General features: G+C 36.6%; 1 non-coding gene across 1 annotated transcript; it reads left to right on the forward strand.

Moving 5' to 3' along the window:
- Positions 1-17,603: 17,603 nt before the first annotated feature.
- Trnav-aac lies at positions 17,604-17,676 on the forward strand. The gene has a single exon. It is a non-coding gene; the product is annotated as a tRNA-Val (tRNA).
- The last annotated feature ends 3,836 nt before the right edge of the window (positions 17,677-21,512 follow it).

Below are 21,512 nucleotides of genomic sequence, written 5' to 3' on the forward strand. Positions count from 1 at the left end.
TTGCAAACACTTTAGACAGTTTCTCTTACTTATGGTTTTATTAACCCCATGCCTCACATCCGAGCATAATTTGTAAGAATAAAATATTATGCTTAATTAAATTCAGCTTATTACGAATACTTTTGGAGTTTGAGAACATTATGGAGAACTTTCAGGCATGCAGGTTTCCTCACGATGTTATCCTTCACCGTTGCAGCAAGTGATATTTTAATTGCTGAAAACGCACATAACTTAGAAAAGTTAGAGGTGCGTGATGGGATTCGACCCCCCCCCCCCCCCAAGTGAAGTCGAAGTCCTAACCACTGGGCTATCACCACTTCTATATATATGTATTAATGTCATAATTATTTTAATATCTAGAAGTTAGTAGTTGATTTGTATATTAAACCGTGTTTTATCCCGTCACTGGACAGCATAAAGTTTGGGAAGCCCGCCCTCAATCCTTCGTCCATCGCAAATTTCCCTGGCAAGGCAGAGGCATAACGCAAAATAAACAAAGTGTTATTGTAGCTTATTTTCATAAGTTAATAGTCGGACAGCGATAACAACCGGCCGGGAGCCCCTCGCGATGTTACGACATTTTTTTTATTATTTATGTAAATACTCGCAACCTGATTGCTATGTACGTAGATGTTCTAGGAATATATTATACTACTTTACACATTTCATTAATCTTATTTCTTTTTTTTTTCACTACAAGTTAGCAATGGTGGTAAGTGATGGTGAGTATGGTAGTCATTTCAAAAATTTAAAATGCATATAAAAAATTTCGGTACCGACAGGATTTGAACCTGCGACTGGAAATCGCGACCATCAATGCCGAAATTAGTATATACCTTTCACATCAGTCTTATAGCGACTGTAGCGTCATCTAGTAGGAAACGTTGCAGTTTCGATCTACTTATTCAAAGGTCCATCTTACAATGAGACACGTTTTGAAACAGAGGATGACACGTTGCTTTTTATAATTTTTATAATTTATATTAGTGTTTTTACCTACACTTGGAGGAATCATCAATTTCATAAATTTAAAATGCATATAAACTATATATGTTATAATGCATATATATGGTAGTCATACTCCTAATCCGTTTCTACGCGACATCGCACCGGAAGACTTAGCGGCACGGCTTTGTCTGTAGGGTGGTGACTGGCGTCGGCCAAACCAGACCAGAACAGAGAAAAATCAGAAATAATATATTCCCAATTTGCTCTCTACTTAAATTCACAACGCTCACCGTTGCGCCAGGGAGGTCATCAATCGTTTTTACTACTCGATTGATGAATTTCTTAACGATAAGGCTGCTTGGAAGCCGGCCGCTTAACTCTCAAAAAAAGAAAAAAATTCTAAAGATTGTAAACTGTAAATGATGTTGAAAAAGGGCAATCTGCTGAGCTTCTTGCCGGCTCTTCTCGTTAGCATCTGCCTTGCGAACTGTGGTAGAGTCACTACGAACAGACTTGACTCGAAAATTCTCTAAAGTTTGAATTTTGAAATTTAATTTAGTCAGTTTTAATTTCGTAACTTTAGAGAGTATTTTTTATTGGCATATCTAACTACCTATAAGAAAAGCGTAGGTATTATATACCCATTAGGTGCCGGAAATATCTAAAAAGCATACCATAAGGGCTAACATTCCAAACCGGTGGTAGATCTATCTCTATATATATAAAATAGAAAGTGTGTGGGTATTTTCCGTATAGGCTCCGAAACGGCTGGATCGATTTCAATGAAACTTTCAGGGAAACTCCGGATTGACCTGGCGAGCAATCCTGTAAAGTTTGGTGACGATCGGAGCACTCCTATTTTTCAACTCTCAAATACAGGTTTTATTTAATATGATGATATTCTATTGTTGGGTGTACACTGTACATGGGTGTAGATAATGATTTTTACCCGCTCGAGAAGAGAATAAAAGAGAATGAATACGGAGAGAAATAAATGATTTAATATTTCACGAGACTTAAATTAAAAATTTAATTATGTAAGTTTATTGTTTAAATAAAATAAAGCAAAATCTAGCCCGGCGAAGCAGGCTGGGTACGCTAGTATTCTATAAATAGACTGACCGGACATTTAAAATATCTTTTAATTTTGAATTGGAATTTAAAACGCTTGCCGGGATCTTATGTTTACTATTTTCTCGTTCTATTTGTATGAAATAAGACGAAATTATTGGGAAAACATAATTATCTCATGGCGAGAATCCAAGCCCTTCGCAAGGCTCGCAAGCGGAGAACTAATAATATAGGAGCTTTCTTAAATGAATTATACCTGGTATGCTACTTTTCAACGTAAGCCTATAAAGTTACCCCTCACAATTCACCTCTTCTGCGAAATAGATATATCAACTGTGTACCGTCATTTCTGTTACTCATCATCATCATATCAACCAATTGCTGACCAGGGCCCGGGTCTTATCCCAAAATGAGAAAGGGTTATGTCCACCACTCTGGCCCAGCGGATTGGTGGACTCCACACACCCTTGAGAAAAGAAAAGATAAAGAAGAGAGTGTCAAATTATTTTGCTATTTAAAGATTTTAAACTGAGATTTTCATGGTTAATCAACATTTCTTAAGTATAGTTCAACGGGCGGAACACGAAAGCGGGTAGTCACATTCTGCCCGTGACATCCAACTTGCCATCTCGTACCTACGCAGTCCCGTCGTGACCGCGATCCATGCAACTGGGTCGAAATATCGACAAATCCAAAATATTATCGTGGTATGTACTCGTTGAACTATACTTAAGAAATATTTTGCTATTATAAAATCAGCATTTAATTATACAGTACATAATCACAGCTATTTTATTATTAGAAGCAAAATCACTCATTCTTTTAAAAAGTTCAAATATTTTTTTATTGTACAGACCTCTATACAATACCTATACCGAATAGACCTATACCTATACCTAACCACCACCAACAGGGCTAGCATAGGCAGGAGACAATAGTTATATCCCCCGATTATATCCCCTGACAAGGTATATAATTAACGTGTCCGCCTGGTAAAGCACAGGAACATGGAATATGAGAAGTTTACCCCCGTTTATTATTATTTGGTATATATATATTATTTGGATATTATATCCACTTGTGCGCCAGTGCACTGAGAGTTGATAAAGCTGTGGGAGAAGATAATTTTTTATCCTTTTGCCGGGGATATAATTGTCTCCTGTCCATGCTAGCCGTGCTAGTGGATATGGGTCTATTAAGCTTGAAAGCTACAACTAAACATTTTATGCCGCCTTGAAACATTCCCGCGGAATTTAAAAAAAAAACCTAATGTATTTTACAAGTAGAGATATTCTACATCCTGAAGTCAGGCACGAAATACTTTTTAGCGACGGAAAACATCCTATTCCAAAGGGATTATTTAAAAAAAAATGAGGTAAAGCTGTGAGCTACAGCTAGTTGCGTATAAGTTTGAGGCATTCCAATAAACGGAATAAGTAGAGATGATAGAGCGGTGAGTCGCGACTCGGCCGCGTATGAATACAAACTGCGAATTATTGTGATGGCTGCAGGGGCTGTGGACGCCGTAATGCTTTGAGCGATGATTTATTTTACCAAGTATTTTGCTACTCCATCCGCTAATTAAACCAACATGCTTACGAGATTTCTTTTGCTACATAATTGTACTAATATTTGAAAGAGGTAGTTTGTGAGTATTCGGGGTATTCTGCGGTACGACTTATTGTACGATTTTTTTAGAAACCTTATTATATCTAAATGCTATAGACTACTTATATTTTTTTGTATTTAAAATAATGAATGGTAATGAATTTAACTGACGTCGGCCAAAATTCTATTTACTAGCTAACGGTTTGAAAACAAAGAAATTAAAATTCCTCGACAATAATAAAAACGAGATACCCCAACTACTTTGATAATTCTTAAAAAACAAATAGCTAATTCAGAACATACAGTTCTAGGTTTTTTTGTAAGATTTTTCTCGTTTGAGAATGCAATAATTGGAACCGATTTGGCGCTGATAAAGTTGCGCGGGTCAGCTAGTTTACTATATCATTAATGCTTTTTTACAAATGGACTTATACGCTAGGCTGGTTGCAAAAGATGTTTTTTTTTAAGTGACACAGTAAGGCCGGTATTCTTCGCCCGTTAGCACGTGTGCATTAACTTGTCATCGAACCTCAGGTAAAAGAAATGCCCTTCAAACAGTCATCATAGCGGAAAACCAATAACATTAACATCAATTCGCCATTTGTCCTCGACTACCTAAGCTACCAACGTAAAAATTGTACACACTAGTTACTTTTATTGAGGCCTTTAAGGTGGATGAATATAAAGTGGATTTATGAGGATTATGGGGGAATGGTCTCCAGAAAGGGGGTGCAGCCCCCTTCTGGAGGGGGGTTATAGCCTTAATCCCTGAGAACGCGGTGCGCGCGGGAATTGAATTGGTTCTGATATGTAAATTCCCGCGTGTGAGTAAATAAATATACTGATCCGTGATTTAGACGTTCCCGTTTGCTGGATCAGTACCTTCCGGAGATTTTATTTTCTACTGGAAATAGATGGAGAAAGATATAATTTATGTCAACAAATCGACGATATAACAAAGACATCTACGCAGTGTTAAACATTTCCCGTAACTTACTTGGGTAAATAAGTTAGTAAGTTCTATATTGCGAACCAGTTTGAAACAATACCGCGGAAGTGGCAATCGTTACTGATAATTATTATGTATATTTTTTATTCCGTTACAAGTTGATACTTGCAATCTCACCCGGTGGTAAGTGATGTTGGAGTCTAAGATGGTAGCGGGCTAAACTGTCTTTCTACGCGTCATCGTACCGGAACGCTGTATTTGTCGGTAGGGTGGTAACTAGCTACGGCCGGAGCCTCCCACCAGATCAGACCAGAGAAACGAACTACCCAATAAACTAAAAACTTTAAAAATAGAGAATTAAAGTAAATAATATGGCCAAAATACAAATTCGTTTGAACGTCCTATTAAATAATACGGAAGCGGTGATATCCCAGTGAGTAAATTTTCTAAGTTATGTGCCTTTTTAGCAATTAAAATATCACTTGCTTCAGCTGTGAAGGAAAACATCTTGAGGAAACCTGCATGCTTGAGTTCTCCATAATTTTTTCGAAGGTGTGTGGAGTCCACCATTACGCACTGGGCCAGCGCGGTGGACTACAGCCTTAACCTCTTATCACTGTGGGAGGACACATGTGCCCTGTAGTGGACCGGTAATCTATACTAATAATAAAACTGTAACTGGAAGATTTCTGTACATTTAAAATATTTTGAAAATTTTAACCGGGGGATGCTTTATAATCGATACTGAGTCCAATACAGATTTTTATTTAATTTTTGTCTGTCTGTCTGTCCGGGCATCACGTGAAAACTACAGAACGGATTTAAATAAAATTTGGTATAGTGGTAGCTGATATTTTGGATCAACATATAGGTTACTTTTTATCCCGATAAACAATAAGCTTCTCCCGGGCAATCAGATGAAATTTTTTATCAATTTTACTTCATTTTACTTTAAATTTGAACCGATTTTAATAATTCTTTTTTTATTTGAAAGTGTATACTATCAAGCATGTATTGTGTAAAATGAATATCGGATAAATATTATCGGACATAACTATTCTCAGAAAACAGCGAGTCGCAAGGCATATGGGACAGCGATCGAATGCATGCGTACCATCCTACTTATATTATAAATGCGAAAGTTTGTGAGTAAGGATTTATGGATGGATGGATGTATGTATGACATGTTTAAAGTAATCATTATTCCCTACAAAAAAGTCTGGGAGGCTAAATGCGTAATTGTTAGGACACAATAACCGCTTTTTGTTATAATTTGTCAATCAAAACACGGGTACAATCTTAAGATGGTGACGTTCCTATCGGATCCAAATAAATAATAATTTCTCTTTAAATTATTCAAATTGGACCTATCGTTTAGACGTTACTACGGGTATAGAAATGCTGAAAGATATTAAATCCGATAATAACCGATTTGATGCAGACGAAGTTGCGCGGGTCAGCTAGTGGGTTGATATGATGGGGATGTTGATGATGATAAGTAATACACAAAGGCTATTTTCAACTACAACTTGTTATTACATGACTGTGGATAATATATTCGGTGTTATCAGGATTAGTTTTTACACCGTCCGGAACCTAACCATTTGCGTAACACGAGGACAAGACGGACGGGTTCGAAACTAGAGCATCATTATTGGCCCACAGGCGTGCACAGGGTGCAGGGTATGCACAGGGTATACAGATAATATAAAATTGAATAAAATCTGCCTAGAGTTATAAATACCTGAGGGCAGGCTTTTTATAACTCTTACAATGCCTATCCTTAAGTTTTTTATAGCTCGTACTGGAGATTTACTTCATTTTTTTGCATCTGCATACCCTTGCATACCCTCTATGCCCACGGGGCACGGGTCTTCTCTGAAAATGATGAAGGTAAATAAACTGGTTTTTACAAGAGTGCAACAAAAAACCCTCGCTAATATAATAAATGCGATAGTATGTTGGTTTGTCCTTGCTTAGCGCCCTAACTCATACACCAATCCTTTAATTTTTGGCATACAGTTAGTTGCAAGGATGGAGAGTAACATGTGTTAAGTTTTCCCGTTATTAACACGAACGAACTCGAGGGCTAGTCTATAATAAAATTCCATCCGATCTCAAAACATTTCACGCAAAACTTCAAGAAATAATTGCAAGGGATAAATTTTTACTCCTTAGATGATTTTTTCCAATATGACAACAAACCATTAATAGTGATTCCCTGATTTTTTTTTGTAAATTTTTTACTCTTATAATTATTGACGGCCACTTGGCGCAGTGAGCAGCGACCCTGCTTACTGAGTCCGAGGCCGTGGATTCGATTCCCGCAACTAAAATCTATGTGTGATGTACATGAATGTTTTTCAGTGTCTAGGTGTTTATATGTATATTATTAGTATTTATATATTATATTCATAAAAATATTCATCAGTCATCTTAGTACCCATAACACAAGCTGCGCTCACTTTGGGTCTAAATGACGATGTGTGTATTGTCGTAATATTTATATTTATTAATAACACTTTATTGTATTTGTATTGTATTAAAATTTATGTTTTTAATTTATTCCGCGTGTTGCAATCAATGGTTTGTAATCTTTGCACGCCAGCTAATGGCAATACGCTGTGACTTCGTAATTGATATTTGAATGTTATATATGTAAATGGGTGTATTATGCAAATAAAGATCTATTCTGTTCTATTCTAAAAAAAAAGTTTAAGAGTTAGTTCACCACGCTGGTCGAGTGCAGATTGGTAGACTTCACACGCTTTTGTGGTGACGGCTAGTCAGAATACAGTTGTCAGTCTGTGGGATATAACCAACGGGTAGTAGCGTCCTCTGTGCTACTACTACCACCTACTGTGATTTTGGAAACCTAGGAGAGGCCTTTAGTCCAGCAGTGGACTGTTATAGACTATCGATGATAACACGTCTTTGAGAACATTATAAAGAACTCTCCGGCATGCTGGTTTCCTCACGATGTTTTCCTTACCCGTAAATCAAGTGATATTTAGTTGCTTTAAAATGCACATAACTCTGACAAGTTAGAGTTGCGGGCCGGGGATCGAACTCGGTACGTCGCAAGGAAGGAAATCCTAACCACTAGGCTATCACCGACGTAAAAAAAATAAGAGAGCAAACATCGTAGTGTTTTTTACTCTACAAATTAGCCCTTGTCTACAATCTCACGTGAGGATGCAGCCTAAGATGCTATTGGGGGTAACATGTTTAGTGTACCTTTGGCAGTTATAAGCCATACCCCTGATCGGTTTCTACGCGACATCGTACCGGAACGATTGATCACTTGGCGGCACGCCTTAGTCAGTAGGATGGTAACTGGTAATAGCTTAAGAGCATCCCACCAGACCAGGCTGGAGAAAATTCAGGAATTATGAATTACCAAATTGTCCCATCAAGGTTCTATGTAAAGTAGCGAAACTGTTAATCTGTGTTCTCAACTACAATTCAACTCTTTTATTATCCGATGATAATTTTCGAGGAAAAATTTGCACAATAAACATTCGGTCCCCAATATGAATAATATTTAATAGTAGTATGAATAGCGAGGAGGCGTTTTAATGCGCCGCACTGCGCACATTACGCGCCGAACGACCAAGATACTAGTCGTATTATTTACGACTAGGGTGGCCAGGCAGCGGTAAAAGTGTGGGAGAGCCCGAATAACAAAATGAAGATTCAAATCTCAAAAACCCTAAAAAATAAGTGACGCAACTCGTCAAGATCTATCAACAACGTAGGATCTGAATCACACACATTTTTTAACAATATAATTTAAAATATTATAATTATTGACGTATTATTATTATTAATACTTCACGAGACTTATTTTGAAAAATATAATTTCAACATCCAAGAAAATATTTACAGTAGATGCTAATTTACTTGTAGCTGCTTCGCTGTAAAATTGATACGTTACATATACCTACATTTTTATAGGGCAAAATTTTTAAATACCATAACCATTTTATTTACCCCTAAGGTTCACTAGCACAAAAGGAAAACAAAACCTAAATGGCTATGCGGTATATTCAAGAGTCATTACTTTATGTTCCAATTTACCATCGTAAATGTCAACTACTACTAAGACCTAATTTTGTTGGATATCACTATTTCCTAGGAATTTCTGCAGATTGAAATAAAAATCCTCCAGATTCTTGAACATTACTGGCAATTTTTTTTTTGCATTTCTTTTACACTTTCTGTTTAGGTCGAATAACCTTAACCTTCTTCAAGAGTGAGAAGTGAGTCAATAATAAATAAAGATTATGAAGGTTCGGTACCAACCTTTGAACTTTAATTACCTAGAACAAAGTTAGGAAATTGCAACAGTAGAGGAAATTATATGTAATAATGTTTAGAATTGCTCTTATTCTTATTTAAAATCTAACACTTCTTCTATGTTAAAGTGATTCGTAAAGAATTGGGTACCAATTAATAAAGATAAACATCCGTAGCTCTTGTACGTTTTCCATCCTGAAAACCTAAAAACCATGGTGTATGTATTCACGACTCGTTCTCCAGTGCGATGTCGCGATTTCGTGCATTTTTATCGACAATTATCATTTTGCATTTCTTCCTGTATCGCTATTGCCGCACTTTGTGAACATACTTACGTATGTGCTTCAATTGCACCCTTAACATGTTTACGAGAATGCCACTTTGTAATGTTATATATGTAAGCAGGTGGTTTACTCTAAACATGTAAAATATTATACAATTTAACTGGAACTGACTAGAACTGAGCTTTCCTTTCGTGGAGACCTGTTTAATTCCCGGCGAGCGATGATAAATTGACTGTATGTATGATATATAACATTTTTTATATTTCCACATTCCTTGGTCTTTTGTTGCTTGCATGAACTCAACGGTCTGTTGATAAGATCGAGTTAGTACCTATATGTAGATTTGATTTCTGGGTTGGGACAACGAATCCTAAATTAAGACATATTCTGGACTCGTCAGATTCATTCAATTCGTTCAATACTATATACTGGGAAGAATTTCGAAGTAGAAGAAGTATCAGCTTGGAGTAAAGAAATTGGCGATGTTCTCTGTTTACTCCCTACTAAGTAAACAATATATTTTGAGCACGGATGCTCATAGGATAGGATTTAAAATCAAAATCAAAATTTATTTACTTATGTCAAGTATGCCTGATAAAAGCACTTTTGAAACGTCAAGTTTCTCGGTTCGTAGGGTCTCTACCACTGGTTTGGAAGGTTAATCCTACCGAGAAGAAGCAAGAAACTCAGCAGTGGCTCTATTTTACAATAATTCTGCTTCGCGAGAGATGGAATCGGAGCGTTAAACTTTTTTTTCTTCTTCGGATTGACACTTGCCGATAACCACCTGGTGCGGCGTCACCGGGGGAGTGGGGCGAGCGAGAGAGCTCGCCATGAGAAGAGCCCTGGGGCTCGACGACATCGGGGATAGGTGGGACACGTCGACCCTATCGACCACGGTGCCTCCTCGAGGGCGAGACCTCGGACCTCGGCTCGGTTCGACGTTAATCTAACTGTGGAGCGTTGAGCTTGCATTGCTGTTATATAAAGTATATTTGTCTGATGGGAGCCTTTGGCCGTGGCTAGTTACCACCCCACCGACAGTCTCAGATTGCATTATCAAGGGCTAACTTGTAGGGGAACAAAAAAAAAGTATATCGAAATTGGTAAATCACCCAGTTAATGAGCCCATTAAATAATGTCTAATCACTCAAAACCACATTTCGCATAAAAAGGCGAATTTATAATACTCCAATGGCATTTCTCCTTGGGGCACTCACACACCCATTGTAAAAAAAGTTACTGTCGCCCATAACCTAGTCCATTTCCGTAATGAATTATGTGTAGGGCCGTTAATCTGTCTATCACTCCTCATCTCCGCAATTACGACTAATTGAATATTAAGATGGTAACGATTGTGAATAAAACTTGAAATTGCCCGGGGTTAGTGTGGAACGGCCTTAAGTGGGGTTTTGGTTACGTCATTATGAAGGTCTGGCCTATTTGATGCGGTCATTACAAAGTATGGCTTAATATGGCTTAAGTCAAGAGGTGATAGCCTAGTGGTTAAGGCATCGTCCTCCCTTTCGGTGGAGCGAAGATCGATCCCCGGGACGCATCGTCTAACCTATCCGAACTACGTGATTTTCAAAACAAATCAATAGTACTTGCTATAGCAGTAAAGGAATAAAAATTCCAATCCCGTTGGAAAAACTTTATTAATTGAAAAATCTATATAATACATACAATTCAAAGTCCTGATACTGATATATCAACGCACCGCTGTGGGTTGATATTTTGAGAGTAGGAAGAAAGGGTTTTTAAAGTCTATCCCGAAATAGTAAAATAGAGCTTAAAGTTTGTATGAAAGTCCATAATATTTCAAGTTATATCCATGAAATTTGGTATTTGGGCTATCGGATCAAATGAAAGAAATTGGTATTTCACGGTTTTTGAACTCTACCCCCAAAAGCGTTAAATAGGGGATAACATTTTATATAAAACTCGTAAATTTTTCATTTTATGTCATCAAAATTAGTCATTGGTACTGATTATTAAAATGATAAAATACATGTGTGTTAGCAATACAACGTGGAGACCCATCATGTTGCATCGCTCACCATAGCCTATCTATGGGTCATAAACCAAAGTTTCTATGGGCAAAACTTAACAGAAGTTGAAGGTACGCTGACGTAGGGATGTACTAATTTTATTTCGTAACTGTACATCAGTTGAACTGATGTTAAATTTTTATGGTAAAGCCTGAAATAAATGATTATTATTATTACTAATACTAGTGATTTATAAAAGTTGCATCGAGTAGCACGTGGTAGTGGTAGCATAACAAATATGTTTGATCCATTAGGTAAGTTAAACTAATTTTGATAGAAAATGTGCTAGTGACCTTTAGCTGTTCCCCGATAAACTGAATACATCTGCGTAAGCAGCAATCGGGACTGATTTTCTGTAATTTTTCGAAGAGTTTTGTTGTCTGACTCCGAAACTTCATCAGATATATTTTGGTTATCCTTAACACAGATAAAATCTAGCTAGGGTAACCAGTTCGTCAACTCATTATATGTGCAATTTTGATGAAAGAAATAAATGATATTATTATTATTATTTTTATATATAAAATTCAAATGGGAATATTTGGGAGTAAACCCGTTTCGAAAATTTTTAATGGTTGATTTTTTTGGTTTTTCGCATAAATCAAGGAGTTATAACCGAACATGTATAAAAAAAACGATGATTGAATTCGTTTAAAAATAAACATAACTAATTCCATAGTACCTAGACTTTGTTGATCACCTAACTTGTGCATTATACAAGTTAGGTAGCCAAAGAACTTTAGCCTCCGGCAGGCGGCACCGGTGTCCCGTCACGATCCATTAAACTGTACTCAATACTAACTCCACCGAGTACGCTAACTCGATTATAATATCAGAACCGATACGTCTTACTATCCCCGAGACTTAGGGGCTGTTCAGACGTATCACGGTCAGGATTCAAAATAGGAACATTGTAGGTAGGTACATCAAACTCCAAAAATAATAAGTCTAAGTCTGTTTTAGGGTTTTCAGGGCGCGTTTGGACCCTAAAACTTTTGATTTGAAATTGAGGAATATACCATTAACATTAAACTTTATTTCTTTATCTCGCAGAATCTTTACGGTGTAATTTATGATTTCTCCAATCTTTATAATCCACACCAAACATATCCACGCACCTCCTCCTCCCTCAGTCCTCAGGATCAGGATATGTTTATTTTAAAATGAACAATTACTAAAAAAGTATAGCAGAGCATAGCAAATTAAGCTTAGTCATCATTGTTTACCTACCATGTGATTCCGCAAAGTATCTTTATCCAATATTAACGAATGGTTTTTTTGTGCATTCCACTTAAAGTCAGCCATTATATGCAAGTTTACCTGGTGGTGGGTATTAAGTGATTTTTTTTTTCGGGTTTTAAGTGATTTCTAGAGAGCTACCCCTTAAAGAGTATGGCAGTAATATTAAAACCATACCCCTAATCGGTTTCTACTCGACATCGCGGAATCACATAGCGTTACGTTTTTGTCAGAAGGGTTGAAACTAGCCATTGCCGATTCAGAAATGATACATTCCAAATAAATGAAATCGACCCCGGTACTTCGCAATTAAAACCACGGCGCTCACCGCTGCGCTAGGGTGGTTGTTGGTAGACCATATACGTGGACACACGATATCAAACTAGTAGCATGGCAGCTCACTGGATACAAGCGGCATAAGATTGTCTATTGGCTGATAATAAATTACTTAAAGCGTTAGTAAACACAATTTTAAAAATGCTATATAACACTCGTACCTAAAACGTATAGTCGACAAACCTTTCGCGTAGTCAACAGCTTCAACAAAAATAACAAAGCAAATAGGTACGTCATAGTCTGAGAGGGCGAGTATGTTTTTTCAAGGGACTATTAATAAAAAAGTGACATTGCCTAATTACATTATAAGAAAGTCGTCGAAAGTTTGAGTCAAATAATGCTGAAGAGTTAGTCATTTGAACGGACATTAATTTGTATGAAACTATTAAATTTTTTTTTTATATATTATTATAGCCTTATTCCTTTTGGTCTACTACCAACCTATCACGCTACAAGCCTTTGGGGCCGAGCCAAAAAGAAGTAGTAAAGCGTTGAGTCAGGGTACTTATAGGTATATTGTGAAGAATAGAGCATTTCAGATTGTATGCGATTTTTTTTACTAGAAGTTTAACATGGACAAAGTGCTATCAGCTTATTGTATTGTTTCAACTAATGCTACGTGATGAAATCAGAAATAATGAGATCCCTTGAAGAACTAGAGTTACTCACATAAGCCAATGAGTCGTGAAGCTGATGTGGTAATGGACGGGCCCCACATAGCTCGGAAAACCAGTGGACAGCTCCTACAAAGCAGAATTGGCGAACCCGTAGCGGTAAACGCAGCGTTGGTCAGCCCAACGAGACGGACAGACGACTTCAAACGAGTCGCTGGGAGCAGCTACAAAATACCTTTGTCCAGAAGTAGAAGTCAATCGGTAAAAGTTATGATGATGATAATTGTTTCAATTACAGCAGACGACTAAATGATCAGATATATTAAGCAGTTCTCTAAGATTCAATAATTGTATTCCCAGACCTACACGCAAGTCTTGTTTACCAGTAAGGTAACTTAGAAGAGCCACCTCAAAAACTGCCGTCTTTAATCAAACAGCCCGTAAAATCTTCCCACGCTCTCTCTTAATATAATAAGATTGAACGAGTAACTGCAAGAATAAATACGAATAAGATCCACAGTAAAGCAAGTAGTATCAAGATTGTAGCAGATACAAAACAAACAGCATACAGAAAATGCAAAGAAACACAAAGCCGACCGCACTGCGATCTCCACTGAGATAATGATGTTTTGAATGGCCCTCAACTCATTACGTGCCGATATCTTTCCCCAGGAAACCTTCCTTGCAGAACCTTACAGCCATCTCAGCATAAGTATCACAAAATCATTCAAACAAAATCGAACTCTACGGCTGATGTATAAGATTCACTCTTCACTGGCACAAAAATTACAATGACGTTAAACACTTAATGAGCATACTCCAGTTCCTTTACTTACAAAACGTCTTACTTCAGTAACTGAGTAATGAAGAAAGGGATTTACTTATATTGTTCATAGAGTCTAATTTCGCGTGGATGGTTTAGATTGTAGGAATTGTACAAGCGTAATTAGTCATTAGCGACAGTGTAGTGGGCAGGAAGAGGCTCCGATTGATAGGACGTGAGAGCTTCGAGCTGATTGGTTCGTTTCTGATAATGGCTACTTCAATGAGAGTCAGGTGTTATTAATGTATTTTTATTTTATCACAGAAATTTAATATATCACAAAAATATTTTTGCCAGCAATCATACCATGAAATATTTATGTACCTACTATTTAAAAACTATGCCGTAAGGTATGCAGAGATGGAACAACGGATCAAGTATTAGGTACACAGATTAATATTCTCATTATAATATTAGTAAAGATGCATGGTAAACTGAGCAATGAAGAAGCTCTTTTGAGAGCGAAAGAAATTGTATATAGATCTTTAACTTGAAATTTTATATATTATTAACTTTTGCCCGCGACTTCGTCTGCGTTTGATTTTGTTTTTTGATGTGGCATTAAATTTAGTTGTAGATCTAAAAAAAATTAACGTATGTAGTATCGCTAAGCCTTAAATGAGGGGTTTGCTGCTGTCCGCTGAGGAGTTCTGTCCTCCATCTCCAACGGTAGTTTTGGCAAAATTAAACACATATCATAACCTCTATAGTACAAAAATAATTATTTAAACCGGTTATAATTTGTCGGAGTTATGGTGTAAAATCGTCAAACACTCATCCCCTCTCCCAAAGGAGCCGAGCTTAATGTCGGGATAAAAAGTATTCTATATTACTTCTAACACTTCCAAAAATATGTCTATAAAGTTACATGAGGATCGGTTAAGTAGTTTTTGCGTGAAAGCGTAATAAACAAACTTACATTGACATTTATAATATTAGTAGTAGTATAGTATAGTAATAGTAATAGTATAGTATAGTTAGTAGTAGTGTACTATTGTTAGTATATTATGTAGAAACCACATTAAATTGAGAACATATTTTTCTTGTACCCACTACTTACAACCATGTACTCCGGAGTTGAACTCTATTTAGTAAGTAAAGATACAGTATTTAACCAGGCTTGTTATTTTACCATAATAGACTAGACTAATTATAAAAAAAACTGCCCTATTATGTTCGGAAGTGTCTACTATATCCAAAAAATATCTTGTTTTTGCAGAAATTAAAGGTTTTCTAGATGTAAATTGCAAATTGTATTTAAAAAAATATTTGCCGCGAAAGCGATCGCCAGGGGTCATGGCCGCAATCGTGAAGTCATAAGCAAATTAGAGCGTCAGTCTCTGTTCCATAGCTAAAGATGACTGATTTTTATATTGTTAATAAAAAACTTAGCAACAAATGTTTATATAGACGCCATAATTATGTAATTCAGCGGCGTTTCATATATCATCTTGCAGTATTATTTATTGAAAACAAATGCGTCACTCCGAAAAAAAATAAAAATACGTTTTTCATAATATATATGACTTATTAGACTATATTCTATAACACACAAAAATAACACACAATTCTAGGCGATGACAGCGAACACTGCCCAATCAACTAATCTAGCTATAAAACGACCAGTGCCACGTTAACATTAGTCATAACTCTGGCCGAAAAGATCATAAATTAGCTGGATCAAGTGATTAACGATTGAAGATTATGTCCAAACTTATCTTTACATCCGCCATTACAGGATGGTCGTCAGTGACGCGATAATGTAGTTTATTTCACTGTTTTTCTCAAGCGTAACTGATGGTATGTTTTCCATAGATGTACCTATGGCATAAATTCTTATAGGTATCAAGATCGAGAAGAGTTCTTCAAAAATACTTTATTTAGGTATCAATTAAATAAGCGTGGTGACTGAAGATTTGAATAGAGTTGTCACCACCCCTCCCGCGGGTGTCGTACGAGGCGACTAAGAGACGATAACGGAGAGCGGTCAACAGCATCCTCTGTTCTACTGCACATCCACTGCGATCCATTTCCATCTACTTCTATCACAACCGCCGGTGATATGTATATAAATATATGTATTTATAAATATTACGACAACACACACATCGCCATCTAGCCTCAAAGTAAGCGTAGGTTGTGTTATGGGTACTAAGATGACTGATGAATAATTTTTATGAATAATATATATAAAAACAGATAATATACAGATAAACAGACACTGAAAAACTTTCATTTTCTAGTTGTGGGAATCGAACCCACTGCCTTGGACTTAGACAGCAGGATCGCTACAAACTGCGCCAATCGCCCGTCAAACCTTCCCGTTCGCAGAGGCTTTTAGTCTAACCTTGGACTCTTATAGGCTATTATAGTCCAAGGATGATTAAAATTAAAATCAATATAAATCTATAGTAATATTATAAATACGAAAGTTTATCTGTTTGATTGTTAACTATGGTTTGCTCAGCATTTTAACCGAACTTGATGAAATTTGACACTTACGATTGGATACTTTTCCAGGAAAGTTTATGGTTAAAACCGGGATTAAAATACATACAGCCTGCATAGGTAACAAATCTTATTTAAACCGGTTTTAAATAGCATTTGTTACCTGTGCAGACTTTAAGAAAACTTTAACTATTATTGTAGTTTTGATTGACTCCATTTATTTTGAAGTGCATTTACAGACCCAAAATTTGACATAAATTGAAACAGTCTGCCATATATAATATAATCAATCATTAAAATGACAACAATTCAACAAAACTTACTACAGTTCGAAAACCGGAATTGACCGTTCCACTAATAGATACTTATCAATCAATATCTCCACGTATCGGATATGATTGTGCCAAAACCAAGAGTCGTAAAGACGTTTAATGCCCTGCGATAATACGCTCGCTCGTAAACTGAGCCAATGGCTCTTGTAACTACTTCTGAGTTGCGATCCCAAGGTGTTTGCTTATTGTCCACAATCGATGCGTATCGGCCTGATTGGTCATATACAGCTTAATACCAATGACTGTTTTGTAACAATCGTTGACCGAAAGCTGCATTATTGTATCCCACTTCTGATCTGAAGGTGTTTGTTTATTGAACACCATCGGTACAAATTCGAATTAAATAAATTAATAAATAACGACAATACTTTAAGGTTGGTTGATCATTTGGCAGTTTAATTACGGTTTTAAGCCAATCTTTAGAGTTATAATTAGATATGTATTAGTCTAATCTATATCTTATTACAACTCTTAACCGTGGTACGTTTATACTAAGCAATTTTTTAAACTAAACCCATTTATTTATTTATTTATTTGAACGTGTTTTTACTGCTTGATTCAGTTTATTAAGTAAATAGTAAATTGGTGACTATCGATATCAGTTTCCGTGGTGTAGCGGTTATCACATCTGCCTAACACGCAGAAGGCCCCCGGTTCGATCCCGGGCGGAAACATGGTTTTTTTATAACGTTTTTTTGTCCCTACTTCATTGACGCGCAAAGCAATTATAATGCGATCTTACTAATCCTCTCTCATAAGTGAGTGCTTGAAGAAAGGTGTCTAGACTTGCTAGGGGCTACCCAGATAAATTAAACACATTATTTCTAATTGGTTTTTCATTTTATTTTTGCTTCCTTAAATTTTTGGCCACAGCCTCACTCGTATTTCTCGCACGTCCGAAGGTTTACTTTTGGAAAATGCTTTAGCATTAAGTCCGCCTTTTGGAAACCGTTTTTTGTTTGTGCAATAAAAAAAATAACTGATTGAACTGCTGATTTTAAGTAGGGACTTAAAATCAGCGTTGTAATATTACTACGGCCATGGGGCCGCAACCCAGAGCTGACGAGGTGACCCATTGATCACAATCAAAAATCACATAAACAGTTGTCGAGATGTTGGTTGCGTTTATTTTGATAATTGTTATGAAAAATAAACTTAATTTGCTATAAGTACTCCGCGTGAAGAATTGACGCACAATTAAATCTATGCGCATTAAATTAAAACTACTTCAGCAGCCACATTATATAATCCAGACATCGGCTTTTCGCGGAGTTTAGCATGTTAAGCTTAATTTTCATAATTTATTATGGAATTCCTCAAGGTACGCCTGCTTCTATTCAATATTTAAGAATAGTTTATTTGTGTGTATTTTTAATCAAATTTTTGTAATTTTTATTGGTCAGCTATCGTTGTTGTGGTAAATTAAGCGTGTTATAATTATTATTCATAATAGCTTCTGCCCGTGACTGCGTTTGGTTGGACTTCAGAATTGGATCTAAAGCTTCGCTCGATAAATTTTTTTAATCTTACCTCGGAAACTATTTGAGAGATCGGTATAGAAATGTATGTCCTTTTACATAGCATAGGTACCATGCATACCAAATTTCAAAGCTGTCTGCCAGCGGCTTAGCTCGAAAACAATTTCCTCGAAATTTTTCCTCGGGAACTACTTAAGGAATCGGGATAGAAAGTAGCCTATGTTCTTTTCATGTCAAAGGTAACATCATCATCATCATCATATCAACCGATAGACGTCCACTGCTGGACATAGGTCTGTTGTAGGCAGTTCCAATTTTTTTTTGTGCCGCTTGAATCCAGCGGCTTCCTGCGACGTGCCTAATTTGGACCGTCCACCTCGTCGGGGGCGACCAACGCTGCGCTTACCAGTTCGGGGATGCCATTCCAGCACCTTGGGACCCCAACGTCCATCCCTTCTCCGAACTATGTGCCCCGCCCATTGCCACTTCAGCTTCGCGACTCATTGAGCTATGCCGGTAACTCTGGTTCTTCTGTCATATCATATTATATCTGGGATCATGTAGATATACTCCGAGCATAGCTCCATGGCCACCTAAGTGACTCTGAGCCTTCTTATGAGGCCCATAGTTAGCGGCCATGTTATACATCCAAATTAAAATACTGTCGGTTCCGAAATTTTATATACATTTTAAATCGATAGATTTTAAAATCTTGTAGAATATTCTTAGTTGTGATAGGAATGACTTTACCGAGATAGCTCAGCCAGTGAGAAATTCTACGGTTGGTCACCTCATTCTACCTCGCATCCCCGTATAGCAATATATCAGCGAGATTAATACCCAGAAACTATTATTGTAGTAAACAGCCCGCGGGAACATTGCTCCAGTCCAAACTTATTATAATCAATGCGTTACGGACCCATTTCAGGTGAAGTAGAAACAAGGTAATATATCAAAGTTTGCAACTTAACCGAGTGCGAGGTGCGAGGGTATGAGTTATGCTAACCGCATACCCGCTCGGCGTGTGGTTCAAACGTGAAGCTGATAGCGTTTCTGCATAGGTAGTAAAACAAAGGCAAGGAAAATAAACTAAAACATATTACCACCACGAATACTCTTAGAGTTCATCCACTGTTTTAAATTTAAAAACAAAAACCAGAAATTCAAAATTCATTTATTTCAAGTAGGCCTAATAAGCACTTTTGAAACGTCAAGTCAGTCTGTTTGTAATGACCACCGGTTCGGAAGGCAGATTCCACCGAGAAGAGCCGGCAAGAAATTCAGCAGATTGCTTTTTGCAACATCATTTTACAGTATACAATATTTTAAATTCACTATCTTCTGAGAGATAAGCGCTGAGCTTGCTTCCAAGCAGCTTTGTCGTTAAGAAATTCATCAACCGCGTAGTAACCACCATTTATTAAATGTGTTTTAACACAGTGTTTAAACTTATGCATTGGCAGGTTAAGAATTACCTTGTAATCATATTATAAAAGCTTATACTCAATCCCACAAATGAGTTTTGCACCTTTCGCAAACGATATGCAGATGTCACTAACTTTTACCATTTCGAGTAAGGCGGTGGTTTATATCCACTTTTCGTTTATAAAGAGCAATGTTTTGTTTTACAAATACTATATAATATTTGTTATATGTTTTACACATACTATTAATAAATGTATTGAGAGGCTACCGAAAGTACACCTATTTCTTTAAACTTTTCACGGAGGGATTAAATTTAAACAATCATCGACTTTCATTCACATGTCCGAAGGTTGCAAATAAAAAAAAATTACCTGAAATTTTGCATATCGCGTTCTACAAAGTGGTAAAAATAATAACATATATTGCCCTTATTTTTTGTAAAATATATTGTTTCTGAAAAAGATGGTAGTGATTTCTTATTACATGGTTATTTTAACATAAGTTACTGTTTGTTTAATGTGTTAATAAGTTATTAAATCATTGGTCGATACTCCATTATCTTGACATTCCTTCCATGCCCTTATGTTGTGTCAAATTCAAATTCAAAATTTCTTCATTCATGTAGGACTATCACAGGAAATTATGAAGCGTTCATACATATATATATATATAACTTCCTTCGCCAACTTAAACCTAAAGCTACAATGGTTCCAAGCCCTGGTGTAAGAAGAGCCAACAACAAACTTAGCCTCCTTACTTAATTTTACAGTAAATTAATATTAAGCTACGAAGTTAGAGCAATACACACCCAAGCTTTTTTACCGTTTAATTAATTTAACATAATTATAGGATGTTTTTTTTGAATCGAAAGTTTTTAATAAAGCGACATCAACTCGTTTTATTACTGTATTGGATTGGATTGTTTGCCTTACAAAAATGCATTTTAGCAAAAAGGTATGAAGATTCGTAGTTATATTCTATTTAAATACGGAAACTAGGGCCTTATCATAATCGCTAACTCTCATGATTCGGTCGTTTCAGTTAACGGAACGCATTTATCGCGGGGCTGTCGCGCGTAATTGAGTTAGCACTAAGAAACGGCTACGGCTCGCCGGAGACTTCAAGTTTTGTTACTTGTTGCCGCGAGTGGCGTGGTGGGCTCCGACTACTGTTATTTACGGACGCCGCACCTTGCATGCAAACTGCGTTTTGAATATATTTCGGAAAACCGTTTGTTTGGCTACTTGCGAAAGTTCTTTATAGAAGAGCTTTTTCAGCAAAGCATATGCTGTATTTATTATTAACTAGCTGTTGCCCGCGACTACGTCTGCGTTTGATTTTGTTTTTTGATTTGGCATTCAATTTAGTTGTAGTTCTAAAAAAAATTTAGTATTCAGTATCGCTAAGCCTTAAATGAGGGGTTTGCTGCTGTCCGCTGAGGAGTTCCGACCTGTATCTCCAACCACATTCAGATCTACACAAAGTTTGGGCAAAATTAAACACATATTATATATATATATAACCTCTATACTTAGTACAAAAATAATGATGTAAATCGGTTATAATTTGTCGGAGTTATGGTGTAAAATAGTCAAACACTTTCATCC

The sequence above is a fragment of the Pararge aegeria genome, chromosome 9, assembly GCF_905163445.1.
Source record: "Pararge aegeria chromosome 9, ilParAegt1.1, whole genome shotgun sequence".
Taxonomy (NCBI): Eukaryota; Metazoa; Arthropoda; class Insecta; order Lepidoptera; family Nymphalidae; genus Pararge; species Pararge aegeria.